General features: G+C 32.6%; 1 long non-coding RNA gene and 2 other non-coding genes across 3 annotated transcripts; 2 read left to right on the top strand and 1 right to left on the bottom strand.

Moving 5' to 3' along the window:
* Positions 1–7,971: 7,971 nt before the first annotated feature.
* Positions 7,972–9,457, bottom strand: LOC117238869. Its single transcript, XR_004494282.1, has 2 exons — positions 8,931–9,457; positions 7,972–8,602 (listed from the first exon to the last, which is right to left on the bottom strand). It is a non-coding gene; the product is annotated as an uncharacterized LOC117238869 (long non-coding RNA).
* Positions 9,458–11,478: 2,021 nt separating this feature from the next.
* On the top strand, positions 11,479–11,585 carry LOC117238872. Its single transcript, XR_004494285.1, has one exon. It is a non-coding gene; the product is annotated as a U6atac minor spliceosomal RNA (small nuclear RNA).
* A 3,832-nt stretch (positions 11,586–15,417) lies between these two features.
* Positions 15,418–15,522, top strand: LOC117238870. Its single transcript, XR_004494283.1, has one exon. It is a non-coding gene; the product is annotated as a U6atac minor spliceosomal RNA (small nuclear RNA).
* Positions 15,523–20,395: the final 4,873 nt, after the last annotated feature.

Genomic DNA, 20,395 nt, shown 5'->3' with positions numbered 1-20,395 from the left:
TCTTTGGCAACATAACTTTCCATTCTAAAGTATAAAACTAAATGATAAAAGATACTTGTATATTGAACTGTTTTTATAGAAACGTAATGTTTCAATTACTATAAAATCGATACAAGAAACGATTCTAGGACTGTCTCGGAAATAATAAAGTTTTGTAAATAATTAATCTAGAAACAATGTGCATAAGAATGAAAATAGAAATCGTTATAGAAACAGAAATTCCTTACAAGAATTACTCAGAATAGAAGTTTATAAATATCGTAAAACCACTTCTTATATTTTACAAAAAAGTTAAACAAACAGTTGCATCTTTTTTAACGAATTCGTATAAAAGTTTACAAAACAAGTCAATCTGTGCCAACACTTTCATTGATCATTATAAACGCATAACTAATCGTACGAAAGACATCTACCACGACATAAATATTATGGTTTATACAATATATCAAAATCCCCTTTTAGTCATAAAGTGACATTAAAATCAGGAAATCAACAAAAATGTACTTATCATGTTTTTTTCCTGTAATCTTCAAATTTTTCATAATATAAATTATAAATTATACAAGCTAATTTGCAATCTATGTATTTATAAATTTCTCATCATTTTTATCTTCAGTTAAGCTAATTCCAAAAGCTAATTTCCAGTTGTAATAGAAAATCGAATCCCTAGCGAAACAACTTTTCGCTTCTTCTAATTAGATCGAACCCTTAATTCGTCTACCGAGGATCTCAAATAACAAGTCAGAGCAATTTCCAAACCCCTGGTGATCGCATCCGCAGCGACCAGCTCCAACTGGTTAGCTACAGTTACCTGATAGCGCAGCAACTTTCGTTGTAAATGCTTGTCAGCTTAAATTACCGTACAAAGATTAATTTCTCGAAACACGTGAATCGCCGTAGCCGTTGCGACATGCGGCAGAGAAATTTCACTTCTATTTCGGATTTGTGGCAGACCCTTAGCCCCGACGTATTCAACGCATAGAGGGCGACCAAAGCGATCGGTTCGCATGTTTCGAATTCCGTACGAGATGTTCCGATGCGAACACTCGCACCTCGTCAACGTCTAATTTTAACGATCGCGGAATTCGAAATTCCGTTTAATGTGCATGTGGTATGAGAGAAGAAAAGCAGAAAAAGCGCCTTCGCTTTTTATTTAACCGTTCGACAATCTGATAAAATAACGAACAATTCAGAGTAAAACTGTTAGAAAGTAATCATCCTTCAAACTTTATGATTTTTTGCATTTGATATTAAAGTTATTATTCTATAGGAACCTTCAACTTTTTATACAGAAAAAATAAATAACATACGATAAAAATATGATTTTTGTTGATTCGTTGATTTTTATGTCGCTTGATGGTTAAGAAGAAATATTTTAATATGAAAAAATGAAAAAACGGGAATAACCTGATACATTCCAAGATACAAGCCTTTTGAAAATGCATGATTACTTTAATTTCTCTTATTCTCTCTCTCTCTCTCTCTCTCTGCTAATGTTATTTATATTTTTTAAATGTTCAAGAGGGTGAAAAAATACGAGATTTAATCCCAGAATAAAATAAAAAGATAATTTTAAAAGATAAAGATAAAATAAAAAGATAAAAGGAAATGTGACTTATGACGTTTTTTACTTGTGGCTTTCAAATATTAAGAATTGCACTTCGTACGATGATATTCAAGATGTAAAATTTATGATATTATATTTGACAACATAGCCGTCTTTTGTTTAATTATTATAGAATCACTCAATGGGGTATTGACGCTAGAAACAGATACTGGTAAAAATTTAGTATGACTTTCCTTGTTGCATCTATATTTTTTTCATTTACAATAATTTACATACCATAATTTTCTGCTAATTATTGTTATATATTTATTGGAAATTAATACCAGAAATATCACACGTATAATGATAATTTTCTTTTACTCTTTTTCTTTTATTTTTATAGGTAACATGTATACAATTAGTAATTAAAAATTAAAAAGTACAATTTTTGTAGTAGCCACATCCTTACTTTCATGATACAAATCTTTTAAATAGCGAAGCTATTTCAAGACATTGAACATTAAATTATCCTTAAAACAATGTTTTCAAAAGTGATATCAGAAATATCGTAGAATTTACTGAATTAATTTTTTGAAAGTTATTTTATGCTTATAAATAATTAAGTAATTTTAAATACTTTTTTGTCAGAATTTTTCGATACATAATTTGAGTTTTATTACAGGAATCATTATATAATAATGTGCGATTAGAATGTCAAATGACCATTGTATCGCGAAGAGCGATAAAAGTTTTTCGTTTGAGGCTTTGTTTTCGAGAAAATCGACTTTGAATTTTCGCTCGGTGCGCGTGCACTTTATCGCGTCTCGTTATAACGGATCTCACTGTAGATCGTTGTCTCGATGGAAAAATTAAAAAAGAAAATTTTCGCTTGTACCACCAGTTACCAACCACTCTGTATAATATAAAATATATGCAAATAAGTGATAGTCGATTTCTTATAATTAGTGTTGAATGTACTTTTTTTAAGTATATGTAGTCCCTTAATAGCAAATACTAAAGATTGATAACTTATACCAATAATTACTATATTTGCACGAAAGATATGCATTACATTGAAGAAATTACAGTTTTTCAATTTGGTATGCATTTGACATTAAAAGAATACAATGGAATACAAAGAACATTTGATATAATAATAATTTGAAAATTAAAGGATGGTATTTCATAAATAATACATTTTAGTTTCATGTATCTATCGTAATAAATCATTGACATAAATATTTTTCATCGAGAAGTAACAGAAGAGCAGAGACGAAACCATACGAATCGAATATAATTTAATTTTGGACAGAACGTTTAAATTGTACGATTCATGTGTTTTTCGTACACACAAGTATTAATTTGTATTTATTCTGGGAGAACTAAATTAAACAAGACATTTATAAATTGACAATTTTCAGTTGTTTAAAATTAATAGCATGTAATAGAGTCTGCTTGAAGTACTTAAAATTTATAACGAAAAAACACACATCTAACGAAGCCATAGGTTTTGAATTTTATAAAACTTCCGTTTCTTTCGAAACTGTCTATCAGTAAAAATACATATTAGTCAGACTTTTCTATCTTTCTTATGTGTTGTTATCATTTCCGATTTATAATTAACTGTTCATAACTAATAAAATTATTTTTTCTCACAGGCTGACAACAAACTCGATATTGAAAAGACTAACTACATATATTTTTTTTATATTCTAACTAATTAAGAATACATTTATCAGAAATGTATCATTCGATATCAATCACGTTTTAAAATGCAATAAAAATCTCAACGTTCTTTCACAGAGTCAAGAAACTGATTGTACCGTGTAGACTATTCTTCATAACCCTAACAGTGTTAAGCAACGCGAGCTGCATAATAAGGGCGACAATCTACGTTCCTGATTCGGGTCATACAAACCGCTATTAAATAAGCAATGCGAGTCAACGATGACTAGATCAACGTAATCAGTATTCATTGCCTATGTTTCAAAAGATATGACTATAACCAGCATAGAGTTATATAATAAACCCGACAAATTCGGAATTAAATTTTCGTTAGCATCCGATGTTCAAACAAAGTATGTTGTAAATAGATTTCCTTATTTAGGAAAAAGCGAAAAGGACCTACCTGAGACGGTGGAATTTTATAATAAAACAAAATTTGGGATAGATATAGCAGACAAAATGGGAAAAAACATAGCGTAAAGTCTTCAAGCATTTTTTAATATTTTAGATTTAGCTGGTATAATTGCCTGGATTTTAGATAAAAAAGAGCACATGTGAGCAGATATCCAGAAAAGATTTTATGTTTCAATTAGCAGATGAGCTTGCCGCTGACAATGAAAAATCACGGATAGAACATCATAGAGCATCTGAGATCCGAACTCACCTTATTCACGCAAATGGTGTCAGATAGGGTACTGTAATAATAATAAGACCACCACCAGTTGCAATCTTTGTAAAAAATATGTATGCGGAAAATGCAGGCAGAAGAATGTTTACGTTTGTACGAAGTGTGATGAATGAGAAATTCTGTACCTAATAATATAAGTTATATTTGTATTTTATTTATTCTATTACGCTTATTACTCTTATTATTATATTATTATATTATACTTCTTATATTTACCAATGGAAATTTATTTTAACATTCTTGTTACCAAAGGTTACCAAAAGTTTTGGTACAGAATATTCTTCATTATTGTACTTATTGTTATTATTAAAGTTGTTTTTATGATCTCATAACATGGAGTTCCTTTTGTAAAATAATAATAAATCGATAAATATAAAAATATTCTACTATCACGTATTTTTTAAAGACCAGTCATTTCGACTGGCTTTGGTAGAGATAGCTACGTCTCAAATACCGGTAATTCTAGTGTTAAAAAACACGGCAAAAACTATTAGAGACAACCTTCGATCTCTTCAGGTGATTGCGATAAATATAGCGATCACGCGTTCCTTGGAACTCGTTTGTTTTAAACGAAGCGATTTATTGCGTAGCTTCTATGTAAATTGTCTGTTTCGGAAGTTCTGTTAGGTAAACATTTCGATCTAAATTTTCTAAATTGGTTCAATCAATAAACCGTGTATACAGGGAGTTACCTAACAGTAGAAATGAACTGAAATATTTGTTCAGAAAAATATTAGGTTGGTATGATCATTAGTTCCTACATGTAAAGTTGGTACGACTTCTAACGACGCTCTTTTGTTTTTGGCGTCCGCCACGGGTTAATTGCCCGAGTGTATCCGATGTGTTCATATGGTTGTACATGGTGGTGAAATACAGAATATAAAAACTGAATCTATGTGAATTAATTAAATATCCAACTCCAAAACCTATTTAACAACAATACTTCTGATAATATTATACAATTATATCGGAAAGTAACTAACGATGTTAGTTTTTCTGTAGATAGGAGCGTAAATGTTATTATCAGATTGCTAATTTTTATGTAAATTTCATCTACTAATTTTTACTGCCTACTAATTTATCTAGTAAAGATTATGACGAGTACTCTGCTTTAAAAATATGTATTTTTACATTGAATTTCGTATAAATGCATTAAAATCCAAAGTCTACTCGTCGCTATTACATGAAGCGTGAAAAATTTGTAACTGTGCTATAAAACTGCTTTTAGTTAGATAAATGAAAAAGGAATGGAGGAATTTGAAAAAGATAGAGGCCGTATTAAGACACATGCAAAAATTGCATTTTAACACTTTCAATTTTAACAAAAAGTTATACATAGTATAACATTTTTTTTATTGTATAATCTCCGATTATCGAAATAATATTTGTATTTTTATTACAAATATTATTTTTTCATTTGCTCTTTATGATAGAGAAAACGATTAAGACCAAGAATTATTTTTGCAATATGAAGCTACACCGAAGAAGTTAATGAATCGATTTAATGGCATTAGTTAAAATGCTATGAAGTAGTAACTATTTCATGAATAATGTATTTACGTGTGATAATAAATATTCCAGGAACGCTTTAATCATCTATAGGTGTTCTGAATTCTGACCGACTAATACATATTCTTGGATCTATTTCAGTTGAATTACAATGCCGTCATCGCCGAACATAAAAGCAATATGTAACCGCAACCTCTGAAATATAAAACTAGATATAATGTGCGCACTGCCTTTCAAGCTAGTCAATATAATAACAAGTTACATCGAATAACATTTTTACTGTACAAATGCAGCATTTAATGTGTTGAAAAAATATTTGGCAGGCATTCCACCTTCTTATAAACAGTTAGATATAGGTACACGTATATTTTTAATTTCTAGCATTGTTTGTCATAATTTCATTAGTAATTTGAAAAGGAACTTTTATTGTTGTAACCGAAACAGATGCGCATCCTTAAATTATCAAACAGATGATCACCTAATTTATGGAAGACACTACTAGTACAAATACTTTCCAAAAGAATCTATAACATTGATAGTATCTGTTTACTTATTATTATATGTATTATGTATAATTATAAATAATATCCTATATTATGTATTTAATAAATTATTGTATTGAACATTTTTACCATAGTTTTCCAAATACATTCTTCCTTTATCTAATCATCTACACCAAAGGAAAATGTAAGAATTCCTGCTTTGGTTTTAATAAACTTTTAACCAAAAGATTAATTGCATAAACTTTTATCAAATATTTCTAATTAAGCTACGTTCCTCTATATAACGAAATTGTACAATTATCCAATAACTATACAACAACGATTATAAAATTTGCAATATATGAACAAATTTTAATCATTTGAAAAGATGTTTTAAATGTCTATTAAATCATACATACGAGTATGAAAATTAATGTAAAAATTAATCTAAAATGTAAAGGTACATTATTATTATATATTATAAGATACACTATATATTAAGATTCTTAACATAATTGACTTTCATCCAATAAAAAATTATGTTTAAAGTATCATTTTGCAAACAGAATAAGAAATAAGAATTTATTTCGCCAATCTCTCAATGTCGCGCTATGTCGACAATCGAGGTGTGTCGACGCATCCGACGTATCGTGATTTCGTGGCGCGTAACTTGTCCTTACTTCCGGTGTCGCCTAAGCAGAATTAAGGTCGATTTATACACAACCGTGCCGCGTCCGTTCCGTGACCGGGCGTTTATGCGTTAATATTTCTGCACGATCGTCCGGAACGTGCTCGGGATAAATGTGTCACTCAGTTGGAAATCAAACATTATAAAAGAACATACAACAAAATGTCATTTTTAATCGAAGACTTACAGTTAGCTACGATAGTGATACTTCTGGATGAAGAAGAGGAGGAAGAAATAGAGCAACGAAGGAAGAGAAAACGATTTAACGTACATTATGTATGTTATGGGCAAAACCGAGAAGGAAAATTTCGTCAGGAAGAGAAATTTCATGAATATTTCTGTGTATTCCGTAATTATTGATCCATAATTTTTAATCGCTGACGAAATGATCAATTTACCTTTTACGAATCAACGTTGTATATAGTTATATGGGTTGGCAACTTAGTGATTGCGGGTTTTGTCATTAAGTGGTATTGACAAAATCCGCAATCACTTAGTTGTCAATCTAATATGTGTGTATATTTATTTATTATCGCACCTTAATATTATTAATTGCCAAGCGAGTGAACGGAAACGAATATTATTGTTAATATTCTCAGGCTAACACATAGTGATTTTTGTTCTATCGCAAGCAAGCTTGCCAGTTGGAATAGTGCCTCATACTGAAATAGTACAAAGAATAGAGTATGGTTTGCTTAGTCGGTATGATTCATCTTATTAATTAAAAGATACTTTTTCTATAGTACATCGATTTGCTCAGCTTTATTAGAATAGCGAAGAATATCTCGAATTTGTCAACCCAACATGTTCGTTCATTATCAAATAAAATATCGTCATCAAGTAATAGAAAACATCGCAGATAGTCAATTTTTTAAATATTTATCAGAGGAAAGGAAAACGAATTGTGGTAAAATTGTTTAGATGTAAACCGAAAAATGTTTCGATAAGCGGTTTTGGAAATTAATTATTTAACTTTTTCATGCATCCTAAACGGGAACATGAAAAAGAAACATTGCAATAATACAAAAGGCATAAAACTTCTGTAGAGCGAGAGCACTCAGAAACAAGGGCTTTCCTCCCGAAGCAATCTCAAAAAGAAGCTTTTCGATACTATCGAGTTGGCAACTAAGTGACTTAGTTGCTAACTCAACATATAGCTATAGGAACGAGACCTGTTATATTTTACACGGCAAGTAAACTGTCACGATATAATCGCAACTCAAAAGCAATACATTTGACCGCTGTGAGAAGGGTATGTAGATACCTGAATTGTAATTGAAAATCAGTAGACGCCAGTTGGATGGGGAAAAAAAATTAAATTTGTAGAAAGAAATAGAGAAAAAAAAGATTAGACAAGATCAAGTCGTGCTTTATTCATTTTACAATTGAATATGTCTGCAGAACAGCAATGAATATTTCAGTAATAGCATTTTACAATTAATTTAAAGATGTCTAATACAAACATTGAAATGTAATATAAAGTAATAGTAAAATAATTAAGAAATATGATAAATACAGATATGTATGCTATATTTTAACCTTTCAGTTTCGACAAAAACGATAATTCCTTTAACAAATTTTGTAGAAATTCGAATCAGAAAATAAAATAAAAAAGTATACAACTTTCTATTAACTTTCGAAATCATTTTAAAAACAATTGCAAATAACATATGAGTTGTAGGAATGAAAATAGTTACATCAGAATCATTATCCACGCTAAACCCTTATTTATTTAGTATCAATTCAAATGTTTCTTATAGAAAAGAAATGTCACGTGAAAGTATTTAATGCAAAGAGTTTAATTAAGAATTTTCATGCAATTAACTATTCATTTGCGTACACGTTCCAACGTCCCTTGTGATAGGCTCTTCTTATTATTTTATTTACATCGTTCTTAACAATATGAGTAAAACTAACGTAGAAAAAATTAGTTATTGGTATACTACTTGTAGCAGACTGCAGAACTAAAAAGAAGGCAGAAAATAGCGTGAAATTACAAATTTTGACGGGTTAAAAAAAATGTGTTTTTTAAAAAGAAAAAATAGACTTTAAGGTGCTATAACGATTATTTAAATAAACTTCTTGACGAACTTTTTTAATTCATCGAGAAGAAAAATATATATAGAATAACTTAATCCTTTTTTGGTTTTTCGTTTCAGTCAAGGATTGCAAGGTGGATCTTTCACGCCGATTGAAAACTGCAGCCCATGAAATAGGCTTAGAAATCTATTATAATTTTTCTTTTTACTTAACAACATTTTTTGTACTCGTTAAATATATAGAAAACCATACCTCGAAATTCAATAACTTTGTTTCTTTCTTTCCCTTCTAACAAATATCACAAAAAGACGCTATTTTAGAACATTCTAATTCAGGACATCCCCTTAAGGACTTGTCATATTTATTATCATATTTAACGCAGTCCTTCGGCTTAAATATTATTCAAAGCTTTAGAAATTATCACGTATTACTCTTATTCTTAAACCAAGGAAGCCAATCCATCCAGCAAATTCAAATGGACCAATCGCTCTTCCGTCAAATTTATCCAAACTCTTTCAGAATATGCTAATCGGACGACTTCATTCTTTTTTCGAGGATTCGAAAATAACGTCAGATTATCAATCTGGTTTTCGGAAGCGACATCCAACAGAACAAATTCATCGGATAGTACACAAAATCAGCCAAGACCTAGAGAAGAAAAAATTGTGCCCTGCAGCAGTGTTTCTCTGTATCACAGTTGTACTTAGTCAATAGATTTTTCACAATAAATATTTTGGAGATGCTACTAACTTTTTTATTACATATATTTTATCTCTCTATATTTCTTTATTATTATTATCTATATTTATTTTACTATAATTTTAGTTGGTAATTGAATTGAAAACAATTTCATATTCGATATCGCTGCTATAATTTAAGAAGTATTGTTATTTGGTCTTAGATATCGAATGAAATAAATTTCTTAACTATTACTTCCACATAATTATCGATTACTGCTGCAGAACATTTTAACTGTACGCTATGTTCATAATTCTGAACTTTTCGTATTTTGCCTTTAGCATTCCTATAATATTTTTATAAATATTATCAATCAATATATCAAACGTCCTATTACTGTAATAAAATTATTGATATAACAATAAATAAACGTACTAATAACGACAATACCTTTAGTTATGTCTTAGTTATTTCAATCCGACGTGATCAACGAGATGTCCAGAATAAATTTCAATGTTACTCACCTGAAACAACAAATACAATAATTAAGTTATTAATGTGACATATTGGAATGGAGGGACTTGGGAATTTTTACATATAAATTAAAATTCATTTGGTTCTGTTAGAACATACATCATTTATACGTAATTCAATAAATAAATATAAAGCAAAAAACGTTGTGGCTCTATTATTTCCTTATAAAACGAAAGAAACTTTCCGGACAATGTAATATTTATAATCCACTGTATTAATATTTATGTCATATAAACACATGGAGAGAGACTATTAACAGGTACATGGTTTGCAAAGACACGTTTAAATTTAGTTAAAATATATCGCATTAGATGATATTCTTTAATGAAAAATTTACCGCAACAAAAACTACCGATGGCAGAAATTTAAATATTTCCAAAGGTAGTTGTGCTTTGAATTAACTTCTGTCGTACAGTAAATATGAATTAATGAATTTAAAATAAATTGTCACATTATCTTTTCGAATGCAATATTGTTTTACTGTAGATAATGATAAATTATATCTTATAGTTACTGATCGATCGTTCGCGTCGTAAATTCTCGTTACAATTAGACAATCGACGTCACGAAATGATCGATTCTCTATTTCGTTCAGGCCAATAGAGGTAGTTGAATTGATTATAACACTGAGAATAACAGGTTACAACGTACACTTTATTCCAGCAACTTTGTCGACATAGACAGTCACGCCAGGTGCGTATAGATATAAGTTAAACAGATGACTGATCTAAAGATGGACAATCAGGCAAGAAGATGTTGACTTATCTAAGGATGACAACTAACGAAGATATGTTGACTGATCTGAGGACGATGAACCAGTGAAGTTCGGTGACGATGCTGTTGTGACAACAGTCATATCCAAACCCACGTCATTCCACGCTACCTGACAGTGAACCGTTAGATTCTGACCTTACCTTTGCACATCGCCCAAAACTAAATTTTCCTCATTACATAGGGCACTCAGGATCATCTCCTTGCCCCTCAACTCTGCCCATACTACAAGAAATATAATGGCAGCAAAAATATATTATTAACAGCTTCATAATAGATTTAATAATAATAGTTTTAATTAAGGGAATTATTTACCTTTGCCCCTTGTATTTTGAGAGGGCTATGAAAAAAGTACATCTGTTTCGAGAGGCTAATTAGAATACTTCCTATGATATACATTGCCACATTAAGAATCAAATACTTTCCAATCAGCTAGAAGTTCGGCTGGGCAGCCAGCTCCTTAAAGCCCAGAACTGAAAGACGACGCGTCGCGAGTTCTCGAATCCTCGGCATATTGTACCTTTAAAAAGGGTTTTAAAATTTCTTCTCTTACTATGTGTATACAAGCAGGCAAGTGGCCAAGCCCGACACTTGCATGTGCTGTGGGATGTACTTTCTGGGAGTACTTGGTTGAACGGGCTTCGTGTTAAGCACACAGGGGCTCGACGATCAACTCGCACAACACTGGTCGGTCTACTGTCCAGGTTTGGAGGTTTTAGCCGGTAAGAATCCGGCACTACCTTCCGCCCATCTGTGCCAAGGGTGGTAAAGGTGTCTATGAAGATTTCCTCCACGTAAAAAAAAAAAAAATTTTTTTTTCTAGTATGAAAGGAGAGACGTTTAACACTCCCGTATACAAGGGTGGAACATACATATAAATGGTAAGACACTGTCGCCTTTCGGCGGCACTTACCAGATCTTTTTAAAATCAATTGTTTTAAAGTTCAATAGTATGGGAACTGTTTGCATCTTGTTCAGTACACAGGATTCGGTCGAATAATCTTTACAGACGACCATGCGATGGTTCCATGTGAAAAGATAGTAAGAGAATATAAGATACAAATTTTTCGTCCGTGGTTTAGTTTCCAAACAAGCGAGTCTAAAAATTTGTCAAGTATACTTGAACGTGGCTAATTATAGACTGGGTATGAACAAACAATCAACAGGAAGTTACTTTATCTGCGAAAATGGCTTCATTTTTATGAAATTAGAATTTGGATATATTTAATTAAAAATTGTCCTAGTATACGAGTACGATAAACTTCCGAATTTATTCATATTTTTGTAAATGTAATCAAGAAAATTGAGCTCAAGCAGAGATTTACTTCACCCTCTAAACATCGTAACAACTATTTTATTTCAGATATTTTATTGACAAGATGATTCTACTAAAATAATCGAAAAGGACTAAAACTCGATCCTAGCTGAAGTTCGCAACTAAGTGATTGCGGATTTCGTCAATACCACCTAATGGCAAAATCCGCAATCTCTCAGTTGCCAAGCCAATATTTACAGACAAATTGAAAGATACGTAAACTTATAATTTATTAATGACAAGTTTTTCATCTGAAATTATATATTAATTGTTATCTTTCCTAACGTCGCAGGCTATCATAATTCGTTTTACGAAATCTATAAGATAGTAATCTATAAATAAATCGAAGCAGGCTCTTGTGGACAATTTCTCTGAGAATTCTGATTTCCTGTGACACATTGCCTATACGATAATTGCGCAATCGTTAGTGTTTACCATCAAAGTACAGGTGAGAAGACGTATGACATACGATATATTGCCAAGAAATCTACAATAAAATATCCTTAACCACTTAGGTACGACGCGCCACTATAGTGGTTCAGTCTACTGACTCATTCGCTCAACGTTTGAACTAATTCATCTTTTTCATTTGTCTTGCTTCCCACTTTTCTTGTCCTCGCAACGTTTTATAACAATGTTAACAATATACGAGCAGAATATATAGTCATTGTTCCTGATACACCAGTGTCAGATATCATGTGTCTTTCTATTAAAATAAATATGCCGATCCGTATCCGTATAACTTTTTAGAATCTTCAACCAGAAAATGTCGCTTCAAAATAGAAAACGAAGAGCAATTTGAAAAACGCTATCGCGCGATGAGTGTGAAAATTGTGACGTGCGTCTATGTGCCGTGCCGTGCTTTAAAATATATCGCACTCAATTGTTTTATTAATTATCAAAGCAAATTATTAAAGTTAAAATCTAATATCTTTAAGAAAAATTATAATTTAATTATCAAAAACTTCATCCCAATGTTCTTGCATAGAGAACAGCATTATCTGTTGCACATTGTAGTGCTATATCGTTTATACGTAATTCACGCCAAACTCTACCGTATAGAGAACGATGATCTTGTTTGTTACCTTATGTACTTTTTCGTGGCGTATTTATTCCTGAAGCCAAATTGATCCGATGGAATTAAACTTCTTTCAGTGATTATCTTTCACGCCCTATTTTCAAATACTTTTTTCAATAACTTCACAACTTTTTATAAGTTTTTTGGACGTTGTTGGGAGGAATGAAATCGGTCTAGGGGGAGTTTCCCTATTAGTCGACACTTATGGTTTTCCTTAGATACACAAAAGAAATAATGTCTTCTTTTGTTTATTTTGCGTTAATTACAGGTCAACTACGGTAGAAATCAAAGTAAAGAAATAAGATAAATAAAATTGTCATAATATTTAGATTAAACAATCATTAAACGTTGGTTATTGATTTTAAAAGAACATAGAATGACACCTAACATCGGACATAGCGAAAATAAGTTACGCAGGGCAGCTTCAAGATAATTTACAAGAAATAATTTATAAAAATACGAAATAAAAACTTGGCTCTTTTCTGATTTCCTTTTCCTTGGTTCATAGAACCTTTTCATCTTTAAATACATGACATAGATTTTTTGAAAGAATGTTACTAGAAAATGTATAACCACAGAGTGGATATTCATGCAAATTCATAGTTTTCAAAATAACGCTTAAAGAATGGAAGCAAAGTATTTGCTATCTTAAGTTACGACTTGTTTCTGTTTAATAGTCTAATTTTATTGGATAACTATGATGCTTAAGAAAGAAGGCATTTTTAGTTATTTTTTAAAAATGTCTAAAAATTGAAATTTTTAAAAATCTGTTACTCTCTTAGTAACTCAACAAAGGGATGCAATGTTTAACATGTGCACAAGCATAGTTACAACGATGAATGCTGTTTTACGTTTATAGGCGCAAATGGATTAAATATCACGTCCTGTCCCTCTATTGGGCGGCACTCCTATATTTGATACGTTCCATTAGGAGATGAACTGATCGTTTCCTCGAGTCGGGAGCCTTAAGGTCTTTCTAATGAATTACTAGAAAATAAGCAAAATATGTGTAAAAATTTACGTATTAAAAATTTTTGTTTTCCTACGTATTGAAAATTATAAAAATTCTTCATAACGTTAATACTAAAAATGGTTTCTGGAAGAATTTAGTGTATTTTTTAACTTAATATATATATTTAGTTATATATATAACTAAATTATTATGAGCTATGAAGTCTCTTAGAAAAAAACATGATTCCATAATATGTTTCAATTTAATGATGAAATATCGCTTCAAACATTCCTTATAGCTACTTGAGCTACTATCCTGAAATTAAAATTGAGCCAGAACATTCTCGATTTTGATTTAATAAACGGTAAAATCATTAAGGAACTTTCTTCTAAAGCATTTAGAATATTTACTATGATATACATTGTCACATTAACCCCTTCCCGTGCTTTAACGAATCTGACTCGCGATGAAGATTTTGGCCCAAACACGAATATCAGGAGCCACGGTCGTGAACAGATAGCTTTACATCTGCCACGGTGTTTTAGGAAATATCGTACCATGGAGGTTTTTTAGAGTTGTAAGTATTTCCTTATTAGATATTGATTCAAGGTGAACATTTCTTATAATTGAATTTTTTTGTTTATAATATGCGATTTACTTTTAGGCGTAATATTATTACATTGCTTGGGATAAAATCACATTTGAAGACTCTTGAATTTCTATTGAATTTCTATCGAAGTATCGTTTATTTATGAAATATAATTTTGAAACCGTCATCTATTACAAAATATAATACATTTATCATATCCATAAAAGGGAAAAAGGATTAGAGTTTACTTCCACAACAGCAGTGTCGCGTAAAACTGACTATATCATAGGTATTTGTATTTCGGCTTGTATTGTGACTGTTCTTGAGCTCAGTCTGGTTTGTTTACCTATCGCTTGGGCCAGAGTTTCGTCGAGCTATATGAATCAAATACTTTCCAAACAACTAAAACCTCGGCGGGGCAGCCGGCTACGCTCGTTAAGGCTCACAACCGAAGACGACGCGTCGGGAGTTCGAATCATCGGCCTGCAAAATATATTTGCAAAGGGATGGAAAAGCCAAAATCTCTCTTGAAAGTAATATACAATAGGCAAGCGCCCAGACCATACATACCCACCCCATCTCCCTTGCGCTGTGTTGTAGGTGTACTTTCTGGGAGTGCTTGGTAAAGGTGTGCTTGGTGTTATTAAGCACAGAGCAGGGGGGCCCCCGACGATCGACTCTCGCTGGTTACGCCCCGCAGTGGAGGTTTTAGCCGGTAAGAATCCGGCACTACCTTCCGCCGCCCTGTGTTTCCGGCCCACAGGGGGTGGTGCATGGTGTCTATGAAGATTTCCTCCACGTAAAAAAAAAAAATTTTTTTTTCTACAGTATGAAAAGAGAGACGTTTAGCATTCCCCTGGACAAGGATGGAACACATATATAAGGTAAGGCACTGTCGCCTTTCGGCGGCACTTACCGAATTTTTTTGGAATGACCGCGGAGAGCCTCCGCTATCCTTCCGGATGACCCAGGCGCTCGCAGGACATGGAGTATTCGGGGAATACCTGCAGAAAATCGGAAGAGAGGTGACGAACACCTGTCCCCACTGCGGCGAGTGCGAGGACACGGCCCAGCATACGCTGGAGTTTTGTGCGGCGTGGAAGGCCCCCCGTCGTATGCTGCGACTAGCGATTGGCGAGAGATTGGACCCCATGTCAGTTATGAAAACGATGCAAGCATAACAAAGATGTACACTTGACATCATTTAAGGGGAGTTTTCCATAATGTTGGACGGCGCTTAATATCGGACACCAGTCACATTTAAAAAAGTTGAAACGCGACGGAATAGTTTTAACTGTCAAAGCAGAGGAGGAGATAGAACAAAAGATGTGCAGATTTTTCCACGTTTCCATCGTGTATGTGTAGACAAAAAATCAATCGATCGTTGGCGCTTGACTTAAAATCAATGCACTGTGAAAGTTAAAAATTATATCCATTGCCTGATGCAGTAAAAAAGTGATATCGCGATGATAATTGCGGATGGAAGGAAGATGTACGTTTTTGTACAATAAACTCTGAAATGTATTTAACGACGTTTAATACATACGGATGAAGGACAGGAAATAAAAATAGAAAGATTAGATACTTAGGTACAGTAATATGTATATAGATAACTATAAGGTGTGACTCTAATGATAATTACGATTATAGCGATTATAACGCTGCCGCTAACGGTCTTTTCTGTACATGTATATCAACAACTATATAATATATATGGTTCGATGCGTCATTCAACTATATAGTATATATAATCAATAACTATATATATATATATATATATATATATATATATATATATATATATATATATATATGTATATATAATCAATAACTATATATATATATATATATGTAATTTACAACAGACATGTGTGTTTTTTCGACCAATCGCGGGGAGACGTAATCGCGAGGAAAAACGTCAACGGGGGTCGTAAATCCCCGTTACGATTATAACAATCGACACCACGAATTGGTCGATCCCCTGATTTCCGTTGAGATAATAAGGGGTGACTGAGTTTGTATAACACTGGGAATCACAGTATTATAAAGTATATATTTACACCACTTAGATTACACTGACGTAGAGAAATAAATAGTTAAAAACTTGTCGCACGAAGAGGCGATAGACATGTACGCTAGAGCAGGGCTCTTATAATGGAAATTAATGTGTCAGTGGACTTAGCACTGTGATGTGTTTAGGAGAGAAGATGTATGTTCGACAACACCGAGAACCGACAAAAGATGTGCCTGAAGTATGCGATTCTCGCGCTATGTGTAGACTGCCGCGTTAGGCGTTAGTTGGTAGACTGTCTGTCGCTCTTGTTTTAATACGGAAGAAAAGTTCGGTGTGGGTGTGCCCCTGTGCCTAAAGAACGCGGATTCGTTGGTCCCACTTTCGTTAGGAAAGGTGAGGGTAACGAACCGCGGTGTCGATTGGTCATGACCTGCACTACTGCTCGAAGGGATGAGTAGGGAGTCTCCTACCATCGTGGTGCGTAAATGACTGTGTGCGTGAGAAAAACCTAGCTTGTTTTATTACAGTGCTATTCGGATTTTCCTAATGGGTGCATACCCGCTTTCTCCGTGTTTTTGAATGCGACTAATAAACCCAAGGACACCTATAAAACCGACTGTGTTTCGAGCATATTTTTAAGCTTTAGCCATTCTTCAAGGCAATCGGATTGAAGACATATGGCGAAACAATGCAGGGAAGTGAAAGTTATGGTGGGTCCTTAGGTTTATTGAGGGTCGAAGTGCCGTTACGCAGGTCGGTTGTTGTCCGGTCGCGCGGACTGGCGTGCAGATGTTTTAGGCGGCGTAACAATGTGGAATAAAAATGTTAAATAAAATTCGTTAATAGGTTACTATGTATTAATAGTTGTGAAGTGGAACTCAAAGGAAGGACTTTACAGCATACTTATCGCTTTGTACAAATCGTATATTCTGAGATATAAGAAAACAAATCTTATGGCTATATATTGAAAATTGACGAGCTTACGTATAGTGTGTATATATATATATATATATATATATATATATATATATATATATATAGATATAGATAGGAGCAGTTTGGTACTTGCTATATTAATTTTATCAACTTATAAGCTGAGAATGAGCGTTCATCGTCACAAGACGTAATCGAGACATATTTAAATTTGATACAGTAGCATACTTTAACCTCATCCAATTCTTCAACTGACTGACATCGAAAAATTTCATTAACTTTCTAGATTATTTAGAATCTGGTATGTCTTGCTAAAACTGCATTCCACTTTGATACAATTTTGGCTGCGCAAGTTCCAGGAATGCTCCTAAAATATTTATCAGTGTCAGTCGTTACTTTCACCGATTCAGTGAAAGACATTCCAATTGTTTCTAGTTTCTATACATTATCCGAGAAAACCCCAAAGTGGGTTTTGATAAACATTAGATTTTGAATTAGCAATTCATTCTGAAGAAGATCTTGTGCTGTTTTAATTACTAGCACATCATTCGCGTCGAAAAATTTAACAACATTTTTAATATTTTCCAAATACCAGTGTGGTATAAAATATAGTTGTCTCGAGCCAAGTATCTCAGCTCGTTAAAATTGGTTCAGGTGGTAATAGATTGTTCTACGATACACTCTACGATAACATTCGATCCAAAGTGGTGCTATTATAAATACTTTATTAATAGAATGTACTACATTATTTACTAATGGGAAATGTAAACGTACTTCTTCTGCACCTCTATATAATTCATCAATTATACACGTTAGATGCACCATGTTTGGATAAAATATCTCAAGTGTTTTCCAGACCATAGTATTCGTATTGCCTAATTTACGCAGTTGCGTAACTTGTTTGTTTTAATTTCTTAAAAGAAGATATATGGAAACTGATATTTGATTCTCAAACATTTTTCCAATCATTAATTTGGCTATGTCTCGATCTATTTTATCTGTTGTCTCATCAACAAAAATCCACACATTGTTTTCAGCAATATCTTCTGTAATATTGTAAGTCGCCAATTTACAACAATCACTAAGGTAATTTTTACGTAACGTCGAATCATTTGGAATAGTTTGTTATACCTAGCCAAAAAATGTTGTCATATCTCGTTATCAGGGTTTCACTAAAATATATTAGTAACTATACATGTGCATATAAAGTTTCTTTTCATAAATGTACAGATTTCCAATTTCGATGAATTTCCCACATGCGGTAACGGACACCATTCTCAACTGTTTCCTACACATGTTACTGGCGATCGGCCTTAATTTTCGACATATATATTTGCAAAAAACTGTCGGTGCTACTGTAGTGAATTCTGCTTATAGTTGTGCGTCTGTGGTAGAGTATGTATCAGTAATGGTTTCGGGCCGCCGGCCGCTTATCTCCTCCATATAAATGAGGGTCAAGCGAGCCCGTTAAAGACTCCGTGCACAACGAGCATATGCGAGGTCGTAAGAAACGTCTGTTACAACTTATAATTCAGTTAAAGGTAGATATCATTAACCTATTGAATTTGGATTTGAACTGGTTTTTTAAACTCGGCCGAAGCGGCCTGCAATGTTTCCGTAAAATAATAACAAATTATATTGTTGTCTGTTACCTAAATCTATGGCCATATTTTAAAAAATTAAGCCAAAACCGATACATTGATAATGTTCACTTTTAAGCGAGTTATAACAAACATTTCTTGCAGCCTCGTATGTGCACGTTGTGTATGGGTCCCTTAAACACTCCCGACCCTCGTTTATAAACAGAAGATAAGCGTTCGGCGGCCAGCAACCAATATTGATGTCTACGTTGCCACACATGCGCCAACTATGGACAGAATTCACTGTATTGATACCAACAGTTTTTTGCGAAGATGTATCTCAAAACTAAGGTCTCACATCACCAACATGTATAGGAAAACGTTGCTCACAATGACGCCCCTCACCACACATTAAAAAATCATAAAAATCGTTTATCGACCGTTAGTATCTTCCAATTGTGAAAATTCTCCCATATTATGTTATGCCTGAACTTTGCTTTTACGTCCACGAGAATACATATTTCAGTGTTGTATCAACTGCGACTTCTTCTCACAACGAATTTTGTTATATTTTCACACTGAACAATATTTCCGCAACTCGTGAAACATTGTTCTGTTATTGAGACGATCTAATTTTACTACGTCTCCTGTTCTTTACTTTAAACATTTCGTATATTTCATTTCAGTGGTATTATATCTTACTGGCGACAGCAAATCGCGATATTTGATTTAATTGGATCTACAGGGTGGTCTAAAAATTAGTCCCTGCGATTTTTTAGGCACTTCCAATAGTCGGAATAGTTCAATAGCTTCCCATCAACTACAAATGCAATGTTAAGAACTTAAACAAATTTTACTTCGATGAGAAATGAAAATCACAAAATTTAAGTGGGTTAATACAATTTTGCATACGGCATTCAATGAATTTATAAATTCTTTGCAAAAAACTATTGGGTTGAAAAATGATTAGTTTAAAAGATATTTTAACTGCAATGTTGTGTAACTTATTGTATAAAAGTTTCCTGTTCTTATGTTTTCCTTGTCTTCCATGAGGTAAATTTCATAATATTAAAGCTAAAACATTTGTTAAAATAATGGTTTTCGGATCTAACTACCATAATATCTTTTTGTAGAAAATTAAAAGTGCATTGAATGGAGTATAAAAGATGCATTGTTTCATCTAAAAAAAAAAAAAATAGAAGTGACCTTGATTTTTCATCAAAGGGAAACTTTTTTTGAAATTGATAATATTATAATTTATAGTAGACAGAAA

The sequence above is a fragment of the Bombus vosnesenskii genome, unplaced genomic scaffold (genome assembly GCF_011952255.1).
Source record: "Bombus vosnesenskii isolate JDL3184/JDL3185 unplaced genomic scaffold, Bvos_JDL3184-5_v1.1 scf7180000013666, whole genome shotgun sequence".
Taxonomy (NCBI): domain Eukaryota; kingdom Metazoa; phylum Arthropoda; class Insecta; order Hymenoptera; family Apidae; genus Bombus; species Bombus vosnesenskii.
The sequence above is the reverse complement of the archived record's forward strand: the minus strand, read 5'-3'. Positions and strand labels throughout refer to the sequence as shown.